This window comes from Hypomesus nipponensis, chromosome 4 (assembly GCF_054491055.1).
Source record: "Hypomesus nipponensis isolate SF chromosome 4, ASM5449105v1, whole genome shotgun sequence".
Classification (NCBI taxonomy): Eukaryota; Metazoa; Chordata; class Actinopteri; order Osmeriformes; family Osmeridae; genus Hypomesus; species Hypomesus nipponensis.
The window spans coordinates 1,822,467-1,848,861 of NC_140364.1; positions in this window are offsets into that span (position 1 = coordinate 1,822,467).

Sequence of the window (26,395 nt, forward strand, 5' to 3'; positions counted from 1 at the left end):
ACACAAACACACACACAAACACGTAGTTCCAGCTCCAGGGCACGGGAGAGTGCCACCAGAGAAGTGAAACAAGCACACTAAAGCACAACATGTGAGAGGATGAGAGGATTTCTGTGATACTGTACATCTTATTCATTTTCTTTGTCACATACAGTACATATAGTAGATGCAAACACGCACACACACACACAAACAGACACACGGACACTGATACCTGGATGAAGTGTACGGTGTATTTCGTCTTGTCTGAGGAAATGTCAGCTTTTAAAGGCTCAATGTTCCTTTGACATGATTCAGCCTCAAGGCATACTGGTACACCTCTATTCTGAGTCAAACACAGGCCTCTCTCTCTCTTTTCTGTGTGTATTTCCATCTCTCCCTCAAACGTTCTCACTCTCTCTTCCGGTTCTTATGTCTTTGTCTCGCTGTCTCTAGCTGTTTCTATGTCTCTCTCTAGCTTTACTTCTGTCAGTAGACGTCTATTTTTCCCTTCCACTTATTTAATTCCTTACCCTCTCTTTCTAATTGTTTCTCTGTCCATATAAAAGTCAATATCTACTTCTCCCCCTAACTTTAGTTCCATTGCCCCTCTCACCCTCACTCCTTCAAATCTGACTGCTCATATTATCGGTAACCCTTCCTTTTACAGTCCCTTAAGTACTAGGTATTTACATAGAAAGTAAAGGGTATGTTTTGTGTTTTATTGGGTATTACCGCTTGGTACCAAGGTGGTAAATACCTAGATCATTCAAAGTATTTACCCATTAACTAAATACTAACGTGCTGGTCATTACTGGGTATGTTTTCTGTATTATTGGGTATTACCGATTGGTACCAAGGTGGTAAATACAGCGACAATTTGAAGTATTTACCCATTAACTATTTACTAACGTGCTGGTTATTACTGGGTAATTTTCACTGGTCCTAATTAGGTAAAGACAGAAGACAAAACTTAGTATTTAACTGGAAACACTAATCACTATTACTATTTAAATACCTCTGGTAGTAAGTTGGTATCTACAGGAGATACATATGGTAAATTATAATGTGTTATTGGGTAAATACCACTGCTACTAAGTAGGTAAAGACGGCCAAGTTCCAGCAGAATTACTTAAAAAATACTCTACTATTACCCTGCAGTTACCTAAGATTAATGTCGGTAACAGTCCACGTCTAATGAGAATATAAAATAGTACTTTCCCAAAAAATACCTTTTCAGATACATTTATTGATGATGGCCTCATTTACTTGGCTGGTATACCTACCTCCGCAGGAAGAGTTTCCTCTACTATCATGGTAAATCTTCTTGGATACTGGGTATGTTCCTGCGCATGTTTGGACTATTTACTCAGTAAGTAATCTGAAACTGGACTGTAAAAGGAAGCCGTGTTTGTTTCCATGGTGTTACCAGGTTCTTACCATATTCTTTGTGAGCGAATACCACTTTGTCAATGTTACCCTTAGTATAAACTTGTACTATACGTTCCAAGGCAATACCAGGTAAAACATGGCTATGTACTCAATAAGTAATCTGAAACTGGTCTGTAAATGGAAGCCGTGTTTGTTACCATGGTGTTACCGGGCTCTTATCGTATTCTTTGTAAGCAAATACCACTTTGTCAATTTTACCCTTAGTATGAACTTGTAATATAAGTTCCAAGGCGATACCAAGTAAAACATGGTTATGTTCTTAGTAAGTAATCTAAAACTGGACTGTAAAAGGAAGCCGTGTTTGTTACCATGGTGTTACCGGGCTCTTACCGTATTCTTTGTAAGCGAATACCACTTTGTCAATGTTACCCTTAGTATGAACTTGTAATATAAGTTCCAAGGCGATACCAAGTAAAACATGGTTATGTTCTTAGTAAGTAATCTAAAACTGGACTGTAAAAGGAAGCCGTGTTTGTTACCATGGTGTTACCAGGCTCTTACCGTACTCTTTGTAAGCGAATACCACTTTGTCAATGTTACCCTTAGTATGAACCTGTACTATACGTTCCAAGGCGATACCAGGTAAAACATGGCTATGTACTCAGTAAATAATCTGAAACTGGACTGTAAAAGGAAGCTGTGTTTGTTTCCATGGTGTTACCAGGCTCTTAGCATATCCAGATCATCTTCATGTTACCTTCACCAAGCATCCTCACCTTCCCATGATTGCTGTGGCACACCCTCACTTGGATGTTTTTGAAAGTGATTGTAGGGGAATACCTGTGTACTTATTAACAACCCAGTGGAAAGTAGACAAAAAAAGTGAGGTATCTCTTAGATGTGCAGTTAGTATTAACAACATGACTTTGGTTTGGTGGAGCAAAGCTTGCCTGCTCCACCTGCGGTCAGGTAAAGGGTCCTCTCGTAGTTGCAGGGTGCATTTCTATGAGGTCATCGTGCCAAGGGTGGCCTAGTTCACTGTGCAGAGGACAGATTTTTATATATGCATTGTTATATCATTCTTAAGTGTTTATGTTGACTGGAGTGAGTTGCAATTGAAAATAACTCATTACAATAAATGTTGACCTAGTCCAGTTTAAGACATCTGTGACAGTCCATTATGTTTATATTTAATATGCTATTGTGTCTCAATTTTCACATTAGCTGCAGCTTCAAAATGAACTGCAATGTAATATTTTTGCGCAACTGTCTGAACATTATTGGACTCTATGGTGTTGTCTCAAGCTGACAGAAGGATGCATGACTTAGTAAACAATTTTCCATTAGAGGCCTTATCCAGAAACGCCTGTATGTTAACTGGGGGTTTATCTCCTTTTCCCCTTCATTCCTCGAAAACCTCAAATGATGATTCATAATTGAGCCAGACAGACATCCCAGGAAATACACGTAGCTTTCAAACTGTGCTATTATGACAGTGGCTATGCTGGTTTTACTGTCCTTTCAACAACAACACTCTGAATGTTAAGTATTCAAGCTTCTCAAACAGCCTTTGTTGGCCCGCTGTGGGTGTGTTTGTGTGTGTGGTAAGACGGAAGCAAGTGTGTGTGTGGTAGTGATGTGTCGTTCATGAACGATTCGTTCATTTGGAACGAATCCTTACAAGGGCTCGAGAGTAACTAGTCCTCTCAAAGAGGGATTTGTTTCTTTTTCTCATGGCCGCGCATCGGGACTGTTGCATAGGCTCAGTCGAGGAAAAAGAAATGATTACATTTAGTCATTTTAGTAATTTTAGTATTTTTTTGTTCATTTCCCGACTCGGTCTTTGGGTACGAGTCTTCGGATCCTTTTTCATGTGACCTGCATAGGTTTAGTAGAGGAAAGGAAGACACGGTCGGGAAATGAACAAATCCTTTCGACTTCCTCTGCCAGTACTGAGCCTATGCACGTGAAAAACAATCCAAAGACTCGTACCCGTACTTACGGTCGGCAGAGGAACAAATCTTCAACCCGAAGACACGGTCGGAAGGGGAACAATTCATTCGGATACGAGTCTTTGGATCACTTTTCACGTGACCTGACTTGAATGATATTCGTTCTTTGATTACAGGTTACATCAATCTTTGATTTGATTACAGGTTTTGTTATTTTTGTCATTTTTGCAACTTTCGTTTAACTTCACTTACAGTTCAGAACAGTGTAATTGTGTGGCATGATCATTAAATGCTAGTGTGATAAGGAATCATGTCAAATCATACAAAGTGTCATGATGCTTTGTATTCAATGCAGGAATATTTATAATTTTATTTTTAAATAGATGTGTGTTGTGCTGTTGAAAGCAGGAAGTAGATGTGTGTTGTGGCCAGCAGGAAGTAGATCAGATGTGTGTTGTGGCCAGCAGGAAGTTGGTGTATGTAGAGGTGTGGCTGTGGCCAGAAGGAAGTTGGTGTGAATGGTGTTGTCTCAAGCTGACAGAAGGATGCATGACTTCCTGGTAAACTATTTTCCATTAGAGGCCTTATCCAGAAACGCCAGTGTGTTAACGGGGGGTTTATCTCCTTTTCCCTTCATTCCTGGAAGGCCTCAAATGATGATTCATAAATGAGCCAGACAGACACCCCAGGAAATACACATCGCTTTCAAACCCTCTCATTTGAATGCAGACAATTCATGCATAAACACTGTTTAATCGGTGCTGTTAGAGAACGCACAGCACAGGGGCCCGCTTGTGGTTATGAGGACCAGAGAGACTCGAGCAGTCCGAGTTTCTTTTCACACCGCTGTCCTCCCTTCGACTGGTGCAATCGGGCACTAATAGAGTAGGCAGGGGGGGAAATAAAACAAAATAGAATTTGCATTACATGAGCGGAGTGTTAAATATTCATTCAGAGACGTTTTATGGACAAGCTCTTGGCGGTTGGCAAAGATGGAGGGAGGGGGAGGGTGCGTATGCTCACTCCAATGCAATGCATTTTCATAAAACCATATTATGGTGCCCTATTCCGTTCCTAAAGGTACATTTGATGCCTAAATGAACATTTAAAACATGAAGTGGTAAGGTTCAATTGCCCTTGTCCCTTCTGAAACGGTTGAGAATCGTTCTGAAGGACTGACACACACACAGGCATCCACATAAATGCTCTTACACTCTTGCACACACAAAAAACACATCAGCACTATGGCACATACACACACACCGACAGATGCGAAAGTGAACTCGCACACAAGCACACACACCTGCACACCCCACACACACACACAATGAATAAAAGGCTGACACAGAGAAAAAGCCTCAGGTTTGAGAAGCAGTAAAGTGTTAGACTGACTCACCAACCTATGAAGAGGCCGTTAACCCTCTGGGCTTATAGGGAAGAGCCTTCAGCCAATAGGCTTTAAAAGGCCGTCACGTCGAGCTGCTCACTCAATCCACCAACCTGGGACTCCTGTAACCATTTCATTAGCACATGGAATTGAGTATTCACTGAATTACATTAGTGGCTTTATTAAATGCTATATTTGGCTTGAGCTAATGGAAATATGCAGCGTTATTACTGCGTGTGTGTGCAAAAGATGGTATAATTAAGGGTCTGGTTTTCCTGACATCACACTTAGGTTGTGTCATTTCAGAATAAAAGTCCCTTTGACATTTTAATTTCCATGCAAAGCATTCATTTCAGTCAACATTGAGACTTATAACCCTTATCTACTGTCTGCAGTTGTCGATGACGTTTTTAACCGTGTGCGTCTAAAGTGTGTGTATAAGAGGTGTGTGCGTGTGTGTGGGAGGTGCGGATATTAATTGGGTTTCATCCCGTCAGTAGCAGGTGTGTTTTAACAAGCTAATCAAACTGAGTCCACCTGTTTTTAATTACAGGAGTCTCTTTGATAGGCCTGACAGCAGCAGGGAGAGGCCAGAGGATTTCACTGGAGTTAGCAGTCACGCTGGGCCAGGGAGAACTCACAAACACACACTAGACTCACAAATACCCTCACGCTACACTTTCACACACACACGCACACACACGCACACACACAAACGCACACACACTTTCACACACTTTCACACACTTTCACACACTTTCACACACACACACTTTCACACACACACACACACACACACACACACACGCACACACACACACACACACATACATTCAAGAAACATTCAAGGCACACACATACACACATGCATACCAGATACTAGATCACACTAGACTCACACACATTCCAGACACACACACACATACCAGATAGCACATACAGAAATACACATTACACACAAACACATACCAAACATACACACACACACAAGAAATACACTTACACCAGATACATAGACAGTCTAGACAAAGTAGACACATACACGCCGGACACAAAGTACATACACACACCTGACACACACATACCACACACACATGCACTCACAGATCTTCTCTATCATTCCTTCAAACCCCCATTTATCCTCCATCGTTTCTTCCGACACCCCTCCCTTCTCTATCATCCCTCCCTTCCACCCATTCCTCTATTATCCCTTCTTAACACCCCTTTCTCTCCCCTATCACCCCCTCTTTTTATCCACCCACTCTTATTATTTTAATGATGACAGACTTATGCATTGGCCAGGCACATGTAGAGTAATTATGGTGAAATGGACCAGCGGGATGCATGGGTCATTGACCAGCATATTGACTTTGTCTGCCACCACAAGCAATTAAATTGAAGCTGCTCAATGTCTATAGCACAACACACACATTGTTACACACACATCCTTACACATACATTCGTATTAACAAACACACACATCTAGATGCAAGTAGAAATGCAAACGAAAATGCTGATGAATCGACACAAATACACCACATGAAGATCACAATAGCGCACACAAGAAACGCTCACACAGACACACACAACCCCACACATACAGTACACACAAACCAAAACAGGCACATAAAAACATACTTCTAAAACGGGTTGTTCCCATCCTTGATTGTGATTGGCTGTATTGCGTTCCATGCCGTTGTAAAAATCCAGCATAACCTTATAGGTTGTCCTCATAACATTCTTTAACATTCCATATTACTGCGCATCGAATATTTCAAATAAAAAAGACGGCAAAGGTGTCCATCTGGCTGTTGCGTGGCAACAATTTATGTAGGAACTATACTTTGTAGTGGCGGAAGAATGGCGGTTTATTATAAATAAATAAAAATTCTAGTTGTTTTTATTTATGAAACCATATCAAATATTTGTAGACAATTTTAGAAAAAGGGGTTTTCGATGGTTTTCGGCACTCCGGTTTCGTTTCGCTTCGCGTCGTGCCTAACAACTCCCCTTATGTTCTAAAATCAGTGCAAAAAACGGCCTCTTCGGGCTTATTGCTTAAATACATAGTAGGCCTACACACACACACACACACACACACACACACACACACACACACACACACACACACACACACACACACGCACACACACAGAGACATCCAGCCGTCTGCGTGTATGAGCCAGCACTGATCCAGACATGCTGGACTTCTCCCCAGCATGTGTTTCTGCTCCTCAGCCCAGACTGACTTACAGAACACCTTCAACCTCCATCCTTTGGAGTTGTTAGACGTGTGTGTGCATGTCTGTGTGGGGTGTGTGTGTACGTATGTATCTGTGTATTCACAGTATGCATGTGAATGTTTGCCCTTGTGTGTGCGTATGCTTGTGTTTTCCTTATCATTATATGAGAAGTGGCGTGTTCTATTGAGTACTTCTGTACTGTTGAGGCTTCAGAGCGTGTATGGCATTATAATCACGCACTCTACCATCCTGTGGAGCTGGTTAAATATCCTTAACTGCTGTTGAACCTTGCTCTCATTGTCCTAGAGTGATAGCTTGTCTGCATAGCATTATGTATTCCCTACATTCACTAAAAACAGTCTCATACATAATTAAGGCTACTATGGAATTCACACTTAGCTAGTTCTTGGAGCCGAAACAGGTGCAGGGCTTACGCATTCGCCGTGAGACTCACACATTCCAGCCATTTCTCATGCTCTCATGCAACATCTTAGCCTGACGTTGTCATACTCATAATTCTAGTCAAAATATGAGTCTGAAACCGTTCCGTTGGGCTGTAAGTATGGGGCGAGTTTCAACCAAACTCAGAAAGAAATTGCCCTTCGCTCAATTGGATAGACCTACAACCAATCAGAGCAACGTAATATGTTGTTTGTTGAAAACAAATTCAACCCAAGCACACTTTGGTGACGTGGTTGATTACGTTACTGTTGATCATCTGTCCATCATCTTATAAAGCCCGCCCTGACAATTTGATTGGTCCGAACAGCTCCTGTTCAGATATACTTTTTCCCAAAACTCTATTTCCCAAAACTAGATCCCAGACCCAACTTCCCGACCAAATTTTTTTGTGGGCTGGGCTAAATTGGGCTGGCAGCCAAGCAAGCAACATCTTGTATTTGTCACGCATTTCAACGTGAGAATTAAGGGTTAACTTGTCCCGCTATATACAATGAATGGACGAGGCGCGGGCATATTGAGATGATAGTTGTCTCGAGTTATATAGAGTACAAAGCCAATCAGAAAACATCACCAGCTCCTCCCGCCCTATTCCTACCACTTTAGCCTCCTAGGCTGGTTTCTTAGGCATGGATACAGTAACAGGAACAATGTTCGTAAAAATGTAGTCTCCTCGTCGTTGTTGTGTCATATTTTTAAGAATGCTATACAGAAAATGCAAGATTATTTTACTGCATTCCATAGCTAATATGAAAAAATACAAATGTTAATATAAACATAGAAACACCCCTTAGGCTACATAATCATTTGCATGAATGTACCAGAGCTTTGGCAATTTGTTTAAAATAATGAGAAATTGCTTTTACTATGAATGCATAAGTGACTAGAATAGATGATGTGGAAGTTGAACAAGAACTTCAGAGATGACAGAGAATTTCAATTGTGATCTGAGATATATACAAAATCCACTGAGAAGAACTGTCCAGAAATAACATAATTTAAAAAATGAGTGTGTTCCACCAATTTTATCACAGGCATTGTGCACTATCTATAGTTTAAGTAATCTGTATTTGTGTGTTTCACTGGTTTCTTAATCAACCACTACATAAGTTTGCTTGGAGGAGAGGAAGAGGGCAGCAATGTGTAAGCAGTACTACCTACAGACAAGCACCTGTAGAAATTCATATTAGAATTTTAAAAAATCTGACTCGGAAAGGATTCTATCTACAACATTCTTTTCGAGGTTTCACACACTGGGACAAAAGGTGCTGCATAAAACTCTTGACTGAGTTTCAGGCTTTAGCATTGTTGCTTTTGCTCATCTGCTCACTCGTTCCTATGCCAATGTAATAGTTGCTTCACTTGACAGAGTGACCACACACATTTAAAAAAAAATATATATATATATATTAAGTGTTAGTGTCTGGTGTACCATTTGCACGATACACACACAATATACCATTTACTAACCCCTTCAGCCCCAGCACACACACACACACTCCACACATCCACCCTATGACTATACAATGTCTCTTTCGAAGGCTTTATAAATGTGGACACATGTAAATGTGGATTATATGTGGAGGCTAGAAAGACACCTTTATTGAGAGGAACAATAAAGACCATCCTTTTGATTTGCCATCATATGATGCTGCCAAGCTTAACGCAGATGAGGCAGAGTGTGGTTGGTGGAGGTGACATTTACAGAATGGCTGGGATACCTCTCAGTGGATGAAGGCTTGGTCTTCAGCAAACATTTCCACTGTGTGCATGAGTGTGTGGCCATGCCTGCACTTCCTCCCTGCGGGGTGATTTGAGCAGTGGATTAGCGAAGACTGACTATCACACACACACACAGGCCCCTAGCTGACAGTGTTGTAGCTTAGTGCAAGTCTTCCTGGGGCTCAAGAGGACTGCAGGTACATATTTACAGAGAACCTGTAGGACAAGGGTTAGCTTGCCACTAACACACTGACCCTAGGGCCAGATTTGGAGGTCCCGCCACAGAGCCAAGCTCCGGCTCACAAAGTTTGAATAGAAGACTGGCAAAAAATAAAATAAACACTACCGTTCTATATGTGAAATTGCAACCGTGAGAAGAAGAATCCCACAGGAAGGAATTATGCAAGAGGGGAATTATACCAGAAAGAGTTCTGAAGCCTCTTATGGCAGTGTTTGAATTAATGGAGTGGGAGAGTCCTCAACCTCCCATAAGAGTTAGGGGACCACACCTAACCCCTAACACCCCAAAGAGAAACATTTGATCTTGGTGGGGGGGGATTAAATTCCTTACCATGCTGAACTTCACTGGTAGTCGGAACAGTTCTTAAAAAAAGGTAGCATTTACATTTGACTTTTACAAGAAAACACCTCCACTAACAAGGATATGTGGAAGAAACTGTGTCAAATATAATCATATTGACCCTCATGGGCCCTCACAAGCCACCAAACATGTATTTGTCATGTCAGTGCACTGCATACTGTGTTCCTCAAATATCACACATGAACACAAGCTGCAGTACATGAGCAGGGAGCAATTTGGATTGGTAGGGCGACAAAACTTCTCCAGCAATGCTAAAGAGTTAAGATAGTTCAAATATTTCACAGCCATATAGGCCAGTGCTGGGTGTTTCTCAACCGTAGATGACTGGTATAATACCACAGAATCGAAGGACAGTGACTCTACGCTGACCTCTGCTAGCTAGGTAGTTCTGTACTACACCACAGACATCAACATAACTTGAGGCAGATATTGCATTTGTCTTTGCCAGACTTTTTATAACCCCCAAAAGAGAGTTTTGCTTGGTACTTTTGTGCCCATAGATTCCACCTCTTCACTGTCAACGGACTTGACTACAAGCAACTGATCCATCTTATGATCAACCTCGAAAATCACATCCAGCCTGTGAAAGTCTGGGTCAGGGAGGATTGATTTGTATGAAGGGTCTTGGGTGGAGTTAAACCTTGGATCCTATAGGGGGGCCTTTAAAGCAAGGGTTCAAAGACAGCCTGATAACATGTATCTAAAAGTCACTGCTAGGACAAAATATGCTTCTGGGCCTCTGATGAATGTCTTAAGCTGTTATTACACCTCAGGTTTGCCATTGCAGACTTGAGAGCTGCGCACATGGAAATACAGATTATAGGGATGTAGTATCCTCGCACAGCAAGCCAGTTTCATTCTCATAGCCACCCAACATTATTTTGCTATTAAATTGTGTCAACGGGCAAGATTGTCCGACAAAAAGAGCGGAACACCGCATTTAGCCAACCCTAAACAATCCTTACATAAACCCTGACCTAACACAAAAAAACTTAAGAAAAAATACTCCCGTTTAAAATACATGGGTTGAAATTTCATTTAATGTAGCAGTAAAGAAGTCAGACAACCTTCAATAGAGTTTTTTAGACTCACTTTACACCCTGATACCAGACTACAAACACAGTGTGCGTTTCAACACTTTCACTATGAGTTTGAATCCCTAGCAATTGCTGCAGCATGTGGGACATGGAATTCCACCAAGTGGGCACATTGTGCACCAATTCGCTCTTGTTTCTCATGGAGTTTGCCAGATGCTTTGTTTGAGCGATTAACTTGTGGGGATGGCATTGTCGATACCCTGGCATCTTTCAGAGCACCTGTTACCAGTAGCTGCAGAGAGTGAGCCTTGCATTTCATGTGAACAAAGCCACCAATAATATGAACTTGACTGTTGACTGTATTTCTTTATCATTTTTTATTGTATCCATCTATAGCTTTAATCTTAATCTGTGTGTCAATTATCTCGCAAACCAGGCATTGTATGAAGTTGATATGTGGCAGGTGTTTGGCTGAGGCACAAAGGACGCAAAGTGTTTACTGGTCATGACAATAAATGTGAATGTATAAACGTGACAAATAAACATAAATATCTATAATAACAGGTTCGCTGACTAATGTTCAGCCCACAGACGCTGCAACTCACTTTCATTGAAAACACAGCAAATAGACTCAAAAATAAATATACATATATATAAACATATCAATATTCTACTTCTGGTCAGCTCACAGAGCTATGAACACATTTGTGATTGAGGTTGAGTTTGTCAAATGTACATCCAGCCTTATACAGTATAATTCCATGGGTAGATATTCGAAATGTAAACATATACTTTATACCAACCGTTGTAGAAGAGGTAAGCCAATTGAACAAATTTAGAAGTTAGAAACTGGGAAACACTGGGATGTTAAAGTTATGTGACTATAGTCCAGTTAGTTTTAAGCCTCATGTTAACTTTTTTACTTTGAGCACTTACATTTATGCTTCAAAAATCATAAAAGTTGTGATTATCTGAGAAGATTCTCTTGAACAGAGTATCCTAACTTTTGTTTGCCACAGATCTTATTTTCTGCAATGATCCAAAATCCAACGTCAAAATCCCATAGGCTTTCTGTCGAGGGATCCAGGGTGATGCTAACTTTTAGGTTGGCCTACAAAATATGTAATCACTGCAACATTCTATTTAGTCTGCCTTTCAGCAGCTAACTTTAGCGAACAAGCTACCCACATGACTAAATAGGAAAATGTACAAGAGAAAGTACATTCTGTCTGTTTAACTAGAAGAACTCGCAACCAGTCACAGTCTGAACTACATGTACATACATTTCTAAAAGCCTGTCAAGGTTAACATCGAATTTCAAACCGTTCCTGAAGGCTGCTTCAGCAGACCCTGTCCTGTGATTAAAGCTAACAGGACACCATGTTCCTCAGCTAAGGTTGAAGATATTTCTAGGCCTGGGGAGCTAGCAGCAGAATAGTCACACTGCAGACTAATGGAAGCTGAAGCAGGGGCTAAAAGCCTCTTTTAATTGATTATCCTGGATTCTCAGTGAAATGGGTTAAATACTAACCTAAAATTAGCCCCATTACTCTCTCTTTTTCTAGTACACCCTCGCTCTCTCTCTCTCTCTCTCTCTCTCTCTCTCTCTCTCTCTCTCTCTCTCTCTCTCTCTGTCATTCACATTCTCCCTCTCTCCATTTATAGTTCCTCACTTATTATCTAGCAGAGATGGCTTTGGTATACTGTACCTACCTCTGCCATCTCTCACTTTTTCTCACTTTTTCTCTTCGTCCCAGTCCCTCTCTCCTAGATTATTTCCAACTTTTTCGTTGGCAAAGACTGAACACAAAACAGGGACTTACCCTATTTTACAAAAATAAAGTCACGGTTTATACCCAGATTTTCCACGGCCATGACCGTGACATGACACCGGCCTACACAGTCTCCCTATCTTCCCCTTCTTTCTTTATCCCTGCCCCTATCTTCCCCTCTCTCTCATTTCCCCTCTCTTTACATCCCTCTCTTTTTCCCTCTCCCCTCTTACTCTCCTTTGGTAAATCCCAAGGACCCGTCTATGGGGTCTCCTCCTCTAATGATAACAAGGCACCTGTTATGTGACACTTCAATACAGGTGCCCCTCTCAGGACTGAGCACCAACACAAACAGCCTCCTCACTCTTCTCGCCATGACAACCACGCTAGTGTTTATTGACCGTGTTTGCCCAGCGGCTCAGTTGAGGACTTTTTTCATTTTTTTCCTGGAACTTTTTTTGGACCCAGATCCAAAAGGTGTCTAAAGGGCTCCCCTCCCCGCACCTGTCCACACAGGCCCAACTATCAGGTACGAGCCAACAGGAGAGCCACAAAGTTACAAAAAAGTTACAAAAATCAGTTTCCAATTTGCCACGAGCAGCATTTTTTGGAGGTGTGTGTGGAGGACGAGGGGGTAGGGAGGGGTAGGGACGGTGGGTGGGGGGGTTCTCCTACGCCTCTCTCTGTGCCTGGCACTGTTGCTGAACTGAGTTTCCCATTCATCATAATAACCGGTGTTGAGTGTCCATTTATTTCTGTGGAGGCCCGAGCTGTATTCTGCAGCGTTCAGGAAGAGACAAGCTTGTCTCTGATGTCCATACTCAGCCCCTGTTGTAACCAGATAAATTAGACAACATGAGAAACAAAATGGCCGCCATCCCTGGCCTCCTCCCTAACATCGTTGTTTTCTGCAATTGATTACAAAAAACTTTAAAAGGGCTTTGAGCTACTGGCCTAACTTGATTACCTGACAGCAACTGTAGATAAACTTCTGCATCCATCAACATCAGTCATGGTTGTTCTTTTTGTTTTAGCATGTGTTCTGCTCCTTCAAAAGGCAATTTAACTTTTTTATTTCATAACCCATTACATTCTGTATCGTTAGGCATTTCTCTTAAATCTCTGTTTCTCTCTATTCACATTATCTGAGTAGTCCCATCTCCTGTCAAGGTATCTCTCACTACCTCTCTCTATCCCTGTCTTTATCTATCGCTATCTTTTTCTCTATCCCTCTTCTTCTCTCTTTCTCTCCCTCTGGAGGTACTCGGGCAGTTGTGCCATCTTCTGTATTTTGAGACAACTCCCAGATTTATTGTTACTGTGTGTGATCGGGATTGAAGAGTTTTGCATCAACGTAACTTGTAAAGTGCAGTTTCCTGCCGAATTGAATGCTTGTTTGTGGCTTGTTCTGGCTGAATGAACGATTGTCACATTACCTTATTTGCACAGGGTGTGATGCAGTCATATATCTTTACCTCAGGATAAATAACTGTCGGTTAAATATTTTCAGGATACCTTTTGACATGTTAATAAATAGAAACAAATAAAGAGGAAGCTAGATCAAGCCACTGGATCAGTAATGTTCCCTTCTAGATACAAAACAAATGGATTAACATTGATATGTATTTTGAAATTGTATGCTGAGTCATTTCAAATGACTTAACTGATACATATCTGCACGCTCCATCACATCACATTCAGAGCAGGTGCTGGCCATCCCAGTCTAAATTGATCCTAAGTCTTCCATTTGTGTCCCTGCCAGAGTTTTACATCATAAAGTTGTAAAACTTGGACGAAATGTTCCCATTTTTCTGCTGATCCCATGAAAGTTGTTCTTTCTTTTATCCGTTGAATGTTCCCAGACGAATCTTCCCCAGCTGAGTTCAGACCCACTTTCTTGATTTGATTTAATAATAGATTCCTGCTTCTGATAATTCTGAGGGTCAAACAGTACCTCCTGAAACCTTGATGTTTTTTTAATGTGTGTGTGTGGGGGAGGGGGGGTAGGAGGGAGGAGAATAGGGTGAGGAGTAGGGCATGGGGAGGAGAGGGGGGAGGGGAGGAGAGGGGGATATTGAGGGTTGTCGGTGAGGAGAGGGAGGTGGGGACAGGTGCGAGGAGGTGGTGGTGGGGGTGAATATGACCATGTGTGAGCTTGATGTGGATGTGTGGGCAGAGAGAACTCTGTAGGACAACTCCTGATTGGTCAGACATCCGGTGCGTAGAACCTTGGTCTCTCTATCTCTTTTTACCTATCTTGCTCTTTCTCTCTCTGTCCCTCTTGCTCTAGTCTGTCAGTCTATCTATCTCAGGGAAAAAAAGAAAGCTTAAATGATAGATTGAAAGCGCTGACATATGCTGGAAACCAGACATCCTTGATTTGTCTCCTCCAGTGTCTCTCTCACTCTAACAAGCGACGTGGTGAACCTGAGGTGAGGTATGTGTAAAGCAGCTTCTTCCAGACAGTAGGCATGCTAACTGGGATCCCAATTAGTTTGGATGGGTCTCTGTCCTGGAGGCATGTGGAACCAGCTACAACAAAAGTGCACACAAACAAACGTGCACGTGCACACACAAATATATACACCAACACACACGAAGCACAGGGACACTAAAGCCTGAGACCATCTCCTGCTGAGAACACTCACCCTTCTTTCAAGTGTCTCAAGTGTTTTTACCGCTTTTTCGGCATTCCATCATTCCTTTGTGCATTATATATATGAACAAAATGATGTTGATACTTTGAATTTACAAAACGTATTTGTGTGTGTGTGCATATATATCTAAATGTATATATAGAAAGTGAGTTGAAGGTTTGGTGCCAGGAGTTTAACTTACTGATGAAGTCTATGGAGTATTGGATAAAGGATCTGTCCCAACACAGTAGGATCTTTCCTTCGAATGTTGCAGTCTGCTTTGTGGCCTGAAAAGATCTTGTTTTATTTACAGCCTTATTTACATACCTTATTGAGCCCACTTACTGGTATCCCTGCCACCAACCAGAAAAGCGGTCCCCCCCTGCCCCGCTTCCCCCCTCCCCTACCCGCACTGTTTCAGTATTGGAGTGATGTCACCAACTGTGCAGACATGCCTAGGGAACACGCACGCACACACAAATACATTTACATTAAAACAGTGCATCCTTTGCAGTGTTGTTGGGTGTTCCGGGGACTTGATTTACGAGACAAACGTTTGCACAAAAACCTTATTATAAACTATGAATATTACCCATTCATTTGGGCCAAGGTTGAAATTGTATCTGTTCCGGGCGCTGCTGCGAGAGGCCCAGTCCGCTCCTCTCCAGATCTCTTCTCGCCCGGCAATGAAAGCGGGCGGCTCGGTTTCGCTGGCTGCCGGCCGTAGATACCTCCTAATGCTCGCGTATCTCTGTGCGCGCTACGGGTGTTTTTAGCGGAGCCTCTTATCTCTTTATGAACCACGAGGCGAGCGGCACAGGCCTGCATTAGTCACCTCGGATGTTTTGGCTTAGGATAATACCGCCGTTTGAGCGGGGGAGGAGGGAGAGGGGAGGGTTAAGGAGGAGGGGGGAAAGGAAGGGGGGGTTGAATTATTGACTCCCTCACTGGATGGCTTTTGGCTGCGTCCCTCCAGTAATCTACCCCCACAAACCGCTTCCAGAGGTTGTTAAAATGGCAGAGAGGAGTAGGGGTGGGAAATGGAGGAGGGAGGGAGGGAGGGAGGGAGGGAGGGAGGGAGGGAGGGAGGGAGGGAGGGAGGGAGGGAGGGAGGGAGGGAGGGAGGGAGGGAGGGAGGGAGGGAGGGAGGGAGGGAGGGGGGATTGGTCCTCGCTCCTCGCTGTGGGTCTGCCAAGGTGGACAGCAATAGTCACTGTTCATTAACTTAACATTTAATGGAACCCGTAACTTATATGATTTCGCGGTGAGTGCTGTTACAGCTCTCTACGCCGACGCTTCAGATGAACTACTCTCTACAAGGCAGAGATCTAAGCACAGCATGTATTTAATGCCCTGTCTCAAAGCACTCTCCTTTTTTGGCATGAAATACGTTTTTTTAGTGGTCTTTCATAACAGAGAGAAATATACATTGGTAAAAAGTGCAGTGCACGTTGATTATTCAGAAGTGAAAGGTAATGCTAAGTGATCACGCTTTACAAATTACACCAGTCAAAGAAACTAATTAAAATTTGAATTACTTTTATAAGGTGCTCTAAAGCCTTATGAAATTAACTTATAATTTCAAGGGGTTGTCATGGGAACAATAATGGATTGGAATTGTGTGTGTTCGTGTATGTGCATGTGCGTGCACATTTGAGTGTGTGTGTGTGTGTGTGCGCACGTGTGATGACATGTGTGTGAGTGTCAAAGAGCACAAGAGAGAGGGAGGGAGATATATAGAAATGGAAAGAAAGAAAAATTGCCTTTTTATAATTGTTTGAATAATTTCTGTGTCAATTACACTAATTTTAGAGTAGGTACAGAAGAGTACCTGACTCAGACTTAGAGTGCATTAAATCCAGACGACCCAGTAAGGGTTTCTCACAGCCAGACAATTTATCCAACAGTGCTAAGCAAGGAGCAAATTCAATGGAGAAATGACTGCATTATTTGATTTAGACTTGTAATATAGAGCTAATAGATTATGAGAATACATCTTGCTGCTTCATATCTACTGTTAACTGAGTCCTTATCTCAATTACACCAACTCTAAGGCAGGAATTAAATCTTAGGCCGGGTTTTCTAATGGGGGTTTATATGATCTGATAATTGCATCTGTCTCTCATGCTGTCTTTCAAACCAGACACAAAATGGCCTTCTTATTTCCCCTTCTTCTCATCCTAAGTAGTAATTTAGACTGGGTCGGTTATAGGGGGGGCTGGGGTGGGCATTGACCCACCAGATTTTTGTCAAGCCCTCCCAAATGATAAAACTATTAGTGCATATGATTGGCTAGTTGGGTAAAATAATAGTCAGACGGAGTAGTTCCTCAGCTAGGTTATTGTGCATATTGCACATGGACATGTGTGTTACCTGCTCGCAGCTCCAGAGGTGCTTGCAGCTGCTAGCCCCCACTAGTGTCACAGCCTCACCCTGGCTTCTTACATCGTACCTTGAAATTGAGCAGCATAAACTATCCTCCTCAGAGACATTGACAAAAACTTGAATGAAATAAAATCATGTAATTGTTCAAAGCTATACTAGAGTTAGTAGAGCCCAACACAACACATAAGTGTTGAGTGAAGGTTTAAAAAAAAAAAAGCTGCTCTACCAACACTTCTCTGTGACCCCAAATCAGATCATTCTAGAACTGGGGCTGGTTTAAAATTGTGTGTGCTAAGCTACCAACCTTCGAACTTCATTCTCTCTCGTCTTTTTTTTTCTCTTCCCTCTTTCACACTAACCTGGTCTGTCGTTTGGGTGGAGCGGGAGATCGATGTGGAGCATGCAGGGAGAGGGCAGAAGGTTCGGCGCGTGGAGCAGCTTAACGGCGCCACAAAGGGCCACAATAGAGGCTTGGTGGCAGGAGATCAATGCTGTAAAATGGGGGAGAATTAACAATGGTGGCGGGACCAGGGGGAGGACAGGCTGCTTTTGAGCCAGCATGGGGACAGACGACAGGCCGGGCTGTGTGGGAGAGATAACCGGGCACGTGGGGCGGTTCGGGGCAGCGTGGGGCGGGGCTGGGGTGAGCCACTGCTCAGCAACTGCTGAGGCTAAGTGACTTTAGGCTGATGGCTTGTCTAGATACTGTGTGGGTCATGTTCGCGCCTTACCATGTCGCTCACACACTCCAACGCACGCACGTGCGCACACACAAATCATTTGAAAGTTTTATGGAGTGTTACTGATGCGTGGTGTAACATAAAACATGAAGAGGAAGAGAGGGAAGAGGAAAAGGAAAAGAGATGGAAAGAGGAGGTGGAACAGCCATAGGACGATATGTTAAGTCCCACCAATCCTCTTCCTTCTCTTTCATTACTCCCTGGGGAGTAGGGGATGATGATAAGTTTGCCAATTTTCAGCCAAGCCCTGGTGGACGCCTTTCAGCGTGACGAATAGGGAGGTTAATTGTGTGGGGGTCATGGCCGTCCGGAGTGACTCGGTCATTTTATTCTGAGGAAAAATCCATATATGGAGGTGATTCCCGTCTGTCTGAGTCTCCAAATGGTTCCATTGGGATGGTGGTGTTCCTACGGGACGTATTCCCAGTGTTCCCCGGACATCACGATGATGACTGGGATGATTAACAGCAGAACAGGAGAGAGAGCCACAGGGTGTGCCTCATCCCATGGAGATAGTTCCAGATCAATCCTGTAGTGCAGTGGCAAACAGGGAATAAACTGTTTAATTCGATTTTTTTCTTTTATTTAACATGCTTAATATTCCCAATGTTCCCTTTCTGTCAATTCAGTTTGAAGTCGTCTGAATTGTGGCTGTTGAAATCTTGTTTGGAAATGTGGAAATGTCAGCTTCAAATTCGTATTTCAAAGGCTCATTTTCATAAAAGCACAAGTATCACTAGGTAGGGCATGTTAAAACACACACGCACACACACACACACACACACACACACACACACACACACACACACACTGGTTGGACGTACCATGGAGTATCAGAGAACGTGGAGAGGTATAGAGAGACAGAGGATGGGAGAGAGGGAGGAAATCAGGGAATGAGGGATGGATGGGTATACAGGAAAAGTTTGAAATAAATTGAAAAATCTCTTTATATAAGTTCCTTAGGGAAAGAGAGACGTCAAGGGAAGCTGGCTGATATAAAATAAAGTGAGGGGGCGAGAGAGAGGAGGGACAGAGAAAGAGAGATACAGAAAGGGAGAAAGAGGAAGAAGGGAAAAGGAAAGAGAGTGAAGAGACAGAGGGACACAAAGATTGATCTGTTGCTCCTTGTTAAATGCACAGGCTGTGAACAAAAGAAGGAGGAGGTAAGACAACATCAGATGAAAGTGAGGGGGGTCTCTGCTCTGTTTGTCCTGATCCCTGTTCTTAGTGGGAGGAAGACAAGAAAGAACAAAGAAGCAACACAGAACAATAAATGTGTCCCTCCTATTTTTTCCTCTCACACCGCTAGGAGAACCTTTCCTCCTCTCTCCTTCCTCCCTGTCATCCATCCATCCCTCTCTCCTTCCTTCCTGTCATCCACTCCTCTCTCCTTCCTCTCCATCCTCCATCCCTCTCTCCTTCCTTCCTGTCATCCACCCCTCTCACCTTACTCCCTGTCATTTACATTTAATCATTTAGCAGACGCTTTTATCCAAAATGACTTCCACTTTACAAAGTGCATAGGTCACTGATAATAACAACAAGATAGCCCCAAAAACATTGCAGGTAGCCAAAACATGAAGCACATATCGTGAACAACCAAAATAAGTGCCAAAGGGAAGAACCATAAAAGTATGTAGTTAAACAACTTTACAATTAAACAATATGAATTCCTATAAGTGCATGTGTACCTGTAGAAAAGCAAGCGAAGTGGAGGGAGATGAGGAGCGGGGTAACATGGGAGCGTCTGGGTAGATTATAGACCAGGCGGGCCGCTGCGTTCTGAATCCTCTGAAGAGGGCGGGTTGTGCATGCTGGGAGACCGGCGAGCAGCGAGTTGCAGTAGTCCAACTTGCAAAGGACCAGTGCTTGGACTAGCAGCTGGGTGGAGTGCTCAGACAAGTATCTCCTGATCTTCCAGATGTTGTAGAGGGTGAATCTACACAACCGAGAGACTGCAGCAATGTGGGCTGTGAGGGAGAGCTTGTCATCGATGGTAACCCCAAGGTTCCTGGCAGAGGATGAAGGGTTCACCGTCGCAGATCCCAGGGTGATTGAGAGATAGTGGGAGATGGAGGGTTTGGCCGAGATGATGAGAAGTTCTGTTTTGGCAAGGTTCAGCTGAAGGTGGTGCTTGGTCATCCATGTGGAGATGTCTGTGAGGCAGGCCTCAATCCTAGCTGAGATCCCCGGATCGGTCGGGGGGAACGACAGGAACAGCTGTGTGTCGTCAGCGTAGCAGTGGTAGGAGAAGCCACGGGAGGTGATGATTGGTCAAAGTTAGATGGTGTACAGAGAGAAGAGGAGGGGTCCAAGGACGGAGCCCTGTGGGACACCAGTGGAGAGCTGCTGAGGGCCTGACAGTTTGCTTCCCCAGGAGACCTGGTAGGATCTTCCCGACAGGTAGGATGAGATCCACTGGAGTGCAGTGCCAGTGATGCCCATCTCAGAAAGTCTGGAGAGCAGGATCTGATGGTTAACCGTATCAGACGCTATAGAAAGGTCCAGCAGAATGATGACAGATGACGTTGAAGCCGCTCTGGCAGACTGGAGGGCAGTGGTGACTGACAGGAGGGCAGTCTCTGTGGAGTGGCCAGTCTTCTGAGAGAGAAGGTTTGACAGTTGGTTAGATACAGCACGTTCAATTGTTTTTGAAAAGATGGGTAACAGTGATACCGGTCTGTAGTTCTGAAGGACGGCAGGGTTAAGGGAGGGTTTTTTGAGTAGAGGGGTAACTCTGGCCTGTTTGAAGGCAGAGGGGAAGGTGCCGGAGGTAAGAGAGGAGTTAAGGACATGGAGAAGAAAAGTTATCATGGAGGGGGAGATGGTTTGAAAGAGAGGGGAGGGGACAGGATCAAGGGGACAGGAGGTGGGGCGATGAGAGAGAATGAGGTCAGAGATCTCTGCCTCGGACAGGGGAGAGAAAGAGTTTAGACATTTAGTTGGGTCAGTCATGGAGGGTGAGAGGGTAGGAAAGGTGGGTTTAGGGAACCGACTGCTAATGTCTGCGACTTTTTCCTCAAAGAAAGAGGAGAAGTTGTCTTCCACCGCTCTCTCCTTCCTCCCCGTCATCCACCCCTCTCTCTCCTTCATCCATCCTCTCTCCTTTAAAAAAATCACAGTCATGGTGTGTGATTGGGAAGGGAACTAGTTGTGCTTTTATGCCCACCTGTCTCTCTCCTTCCTTCCTCCAAACCCCCTCCCCATACTTTATCTCTCTCTTTTCTCTCCCTTTCAACAGGCACCTTCCTACAGTCCAGGTGTGTGTGTGTGTATGTGTGTGTGTGTGTGTTGGACTCACGGCGGGGTTGAAGGCCTGGCCTCAGACTCAAGAGTGTGTGACAAAGGGATGAGCTTCACTCCTAATGACTCCCACAGGGTAAGCCAGCTGTTCTACACACAAACACACACATACACACACACACAGTTACAGCTTAGCTTAGAATACACAGTAGACACACACTGTAGACAAAAACAATAGTGTAGAAACGCACACACACATCCCCAACTCAAGAAATAACATCATGCACTCGCAATGAATTCTTCTTCTCTTCCTTTAAATGTTTTACTATGTATTAAACATGTCCTCCATTTTGCAGCGTTGTGCAGTAGAAAAAAAAAGCAGTGAATGTTATAAATAAGTTTCACTGTGTCTCGTCAGAGGACAGAGCAGGGCCTGCAAAGTTATAAAGGAGATGTTTTGCTACAAGTAACCACCATCCATAATAAATAGGCAATCATCAATGTACTGTTTTCCTGAGATCACTTCAATGCTTTCATATCCCTGCTCTGGCCTTTAGACACAAAATGTTTCTCAGACAATACATGTGAGCCCTCTAGTGTTATACAATATCTGATTCCTACAAAGTGCACACAGATCATTTTCCTCTCATCTTTTTCTCCTTTTTTCTCTCTCTCACAAGTCAACTCTCTCTTTTTCTTTGTTCTCACCCTTTCCTTGTGCTCTCTCTTTCTTTCTCTGTAGTCACTCATAACAAATGTGTCCCAACAGATCTAAGGTCATCTTGACTATGTTTCTGTTTTGTTGATGAACACACATGTAGCCAGATTCCAGAACCAGAAAACATGTCTGTCGAGATGGTCAGCTCAAAAATGTCTACTTTAAATCTGGTGGAAGGTTTAATCTGGAGGAACATGGCCTCTAGCCTTTTGAGTCTGTGATTGATGATAATGTAGAATGTTTACTTTCAACTGCAATTTGTTGAAACATAGCTTTTCATGGCACAACTACGTTTTCTCCGGCCTTTACTCAACAGAAATTGTAATTCACTGCAGAACTGAAACATCTAAAATGGCATCTCCTTTAGCATTGTGCTCAATACACAAATTACCATCCATCGAGGTGAACGGCGCAGCGTGGAGGGAGAAATTCATTGCTTCAGGAGGAATAAAACGCCAGCCGTTCCAGACCCTATAGAGTGAATAATGTGATATTTAGTAGATGTGACATTTTAAAACGGGCCTTTAAAATCTGGGCATTGATCAAGCGTAAGGCGACAGTCATCTGAAGCAACTTAATGGGTTTCTTGACGAGTCCACTGCAAAGGTTCATTATACTTTGTAGGTTAGTCGTTGTACGTGAAATGGTTTCATGTATTTATTTATTATTTATTTGATGACTTCTGCGTGTAGTTCTATACTTAAAGTAATGTTGTGTTATCAGATGAAGGTCATTTAACAATTCAACCTCATTATATGGGCAGTCATTTAAATCATGCCATATCAGATATGTCAATTGAGTGTCCTTCACATATAAAGTCCTGTTGATCTTAAAGCTGTTTTATTTGAGCTTCTATTCCATACAATTCAAACCATAATATCCTTGTCAAGGATATTAGACTAACTATTTTCAAGCTAAAATGTTAGTATTGGGAAATTCTGTAACAGAGCTTGAACCTAATGCGGGTGAGCTATGCAGCCTCTTTAAATCTCTCACCAGCGTGGAAATGGAACACCGACATTGACTCTGGTTTGACTTCTTGCTAAATCCAATCTCTTTTTGCTGGTAGCCCTTTCAACTACTATCTGTTTACTACTGTTTACTACTAACAGCCCTTTCAACTACTATCTGTTTACTACTATCTGTTTTCTCTTTCGTCTTTTAACTGTGAAATTTGGAACTGGATTTATGGCCTGCACTTTCTCCACCATACTTGTGCCTCTGACATTTACATTTAGTCATTTAGCAGACGCTCTTATCCAGAGCGACTTACAGTAAGTACAGGGACATTCCCCCCCCGAGTCAAGTAGGGTGAAGGGCCTTGCCAACGTCATTTGGCACAGCGGGGAATCGATCCAGCAACCTTGTGATTACTAGCCCGACTCCCTCACCGCTCAGCCATCTGACTCCTCTTGCATGTCGTTTAGAATTCCTCTGCCTAGCCTGGTTGAAAACTACAGTAACGCACATTAAGTGCAGGGGTAGAGTTCGTGTAGGTTGGTAGGTAGACAGACTGGTAGCCCGTCCAAACATTAGTCTCAGAACGGTCTTCATGATTTGTTGTGTTTATTACAGTCCTGCGACACCCACAGATGTCGGATTGATTTCATGTTTCCTTCAAACCTTTAGATGTATTTGTTGCTATCAAGATGTGAAGTTTATTTCGGCAAATATGACAAAAAAAGTGCTTCTCAACCACATTGCCTACCATCTTTAACGCAAAACATGGAAAATAGAATTTTTGCTGAACACTGTTTAGATTAATGAATGTGTAACCAGGGTGATTATGATGTCATCTCCATGATACATTCCCACTTGAGGAGAAGCGTTTATAGAGAAGCTCGTGACCTGGAAGTGAACTGTGTCTTCTATCAGAGCTCACACTGAGTTGTAAAAGCTCTCTCTGTAATGGTTTTGACATTTTCAATAATATCTCAATAATTATCCGTCAAAAGTGTGAATCATGAAGCACGTTTCTGAGTCAGTAAACAACATAAGGCAATCTTTAATTATTAAAAGATTAAAGCTTATATGGATGTATACTGACATATTGCATTACAAATAGCTGAAGACACCAGTAGTTTAATGTCATCATACATCAACCATATTTCCAGGGGCATGCACATCTTTACATAGTGAAGCCGGGGTGTTCTCAGGGTTCATAACAGGCAGTAAGACAATGACACCGGCGGTATGGTAACAAACTGACATCTTAGATAACAATGTTGTATCATGCACCAGATTCTTCTATTGGTCTATGGAACTCGATACAGTGATACATTCGGACTCTGGCTTAGCTGAAAGCACAAATTCACATCAAATTCTAGTGTTTAGAGTTCCATCACATCAAATTCTAGAACCGCATTTTCTATAGTACCATCAAGTCTAACCAGTGAAAGAGTCCCAAAAAGGCAAACTATCAAATTAATACATTTGATCAATCAAATATCAAATTGAAAAAGTGACTTATTTTTAATACTTATCTTTGTCTTAACTGAGTTTTGAAGGGCTGTATTTGACCTGGGAGTGAAGGATACAGTTTGTGCCATTGTTATACGAATGAAATGCTGAAACAAACCTTTTTTTTTTACTTTACACCTCAAGAAGTGGAGAAATGGCAAACGATCGCTCCAACGTACACTTAACCTGTAAATCCCATTTAAAAGCTCTCTGTCATTCCCACCATTCATTGTTAATGACTATATCAAATCATCTATGAGTCGTAAAGTTATTGTAGCATATTTAATTCTGAAGAGTTATGGTATTACGACTGGACATCGGGCAAAGTGTGCGTGTGTCTGCGTGCTGTGCGTCAAAGTGTGTGTAGGTGTAGGATCGCTGTCCATGTGGAACGGTTACTTTTAGAGGACTTTGCAAAGCCTGGACATTAATCACTAATGGGTATGTGCGAGAGGGTGTGAGTGTGTGTGTGTGTTTGTCTGTATGTGTGTGCGCTGTGATTCCCCCGGTCATTCAACAATGTCTGAGTAGATGTGTGAAAGGCAGGTCGTAATAGATGGACCGGCCAAGAGGTCGGAGCACAAGGGCATTGTGGGATCACACAGGGGAAGAGGGCAGTTCACCTCAGAAGGTCCTCGGCAGCCGACACGCAAATAAATCAGTGTGAGTGAACGCCAAGACAGATGACCCACATGTGGGTCTATGGCTGACAGGACTCTGAATATGTATATCAAATAAAGGGTAAATAATGTTTAGAAATGATGACGACCTGGATTCAACCCTCGTTAGTCACTGTTTGTGCAGGTAGACATTTTTCAATAGACATTTGTGAGAGAAGTAGGCCTGTATTCATACTTAAGACCAGCTACATTTTTTTGAAGGAAGAAATATGTATAAATGCTTGTTTTTATTCTTTAGAGGCATACACAACAATATTAAGAGTCGAAACACATTTTTCGAGGGGCTTGACTACATATAAAACTACATGCATCATTCAGTCCACTCATCCAAACAATCCCAGCATGTTTTATTCCACAACTCCTTTGAGATTGCATGCCCACACATGGAGTTTGCTGGCGTTGACACGAGCACCTTACAAAGCTCATCTGGTTGCCGCGGGCGACCAGCTGAGGACTTGGCATCGCCCCTTTCGCCAGGGGGGTTTCTGCCATCGCTGTTTTCTGGTTGGCTAGTTGGCTGGCAGAGTGAGTAAAGACTAATGTGGAGTTTGTTCAAAGAATTTCTTTTTTTCTACCTTTTCCTGCTGGGGAGGAGAGAGAAGGGACTAGAAGACAGGCCAAAGAGACGAGAGGTATGACTTCCAGTCCTGTCAAGATAAGAGTTCAAGACTGCAACAACTTTTTTTTCATTTCAACCTCTGCAGGTAATACACAGCTCATGTATCACTCTCTCTTCCTCTCCTTCTCTCTCTCTCCTTCATCTCTTCCCCTCTCCCTCAAAACCCCCAGAATTTCTTGGAGAGCTTACAGTCACAGTGGTGAGTGAAACATGAGAGAGAGCCCCGAGAGCGAGACAGGAATTCAGAGCACGAGCTGTGAGCTCAAACAGCCAGCCCTTCACTGCATTGGGGGGCCAGTGTCTGAGTCACTCAGTATGTAGGGCCGGGCCTCAGCTAGCTGCATGGTGGTGGATGTTGTCCTAGGGCTGA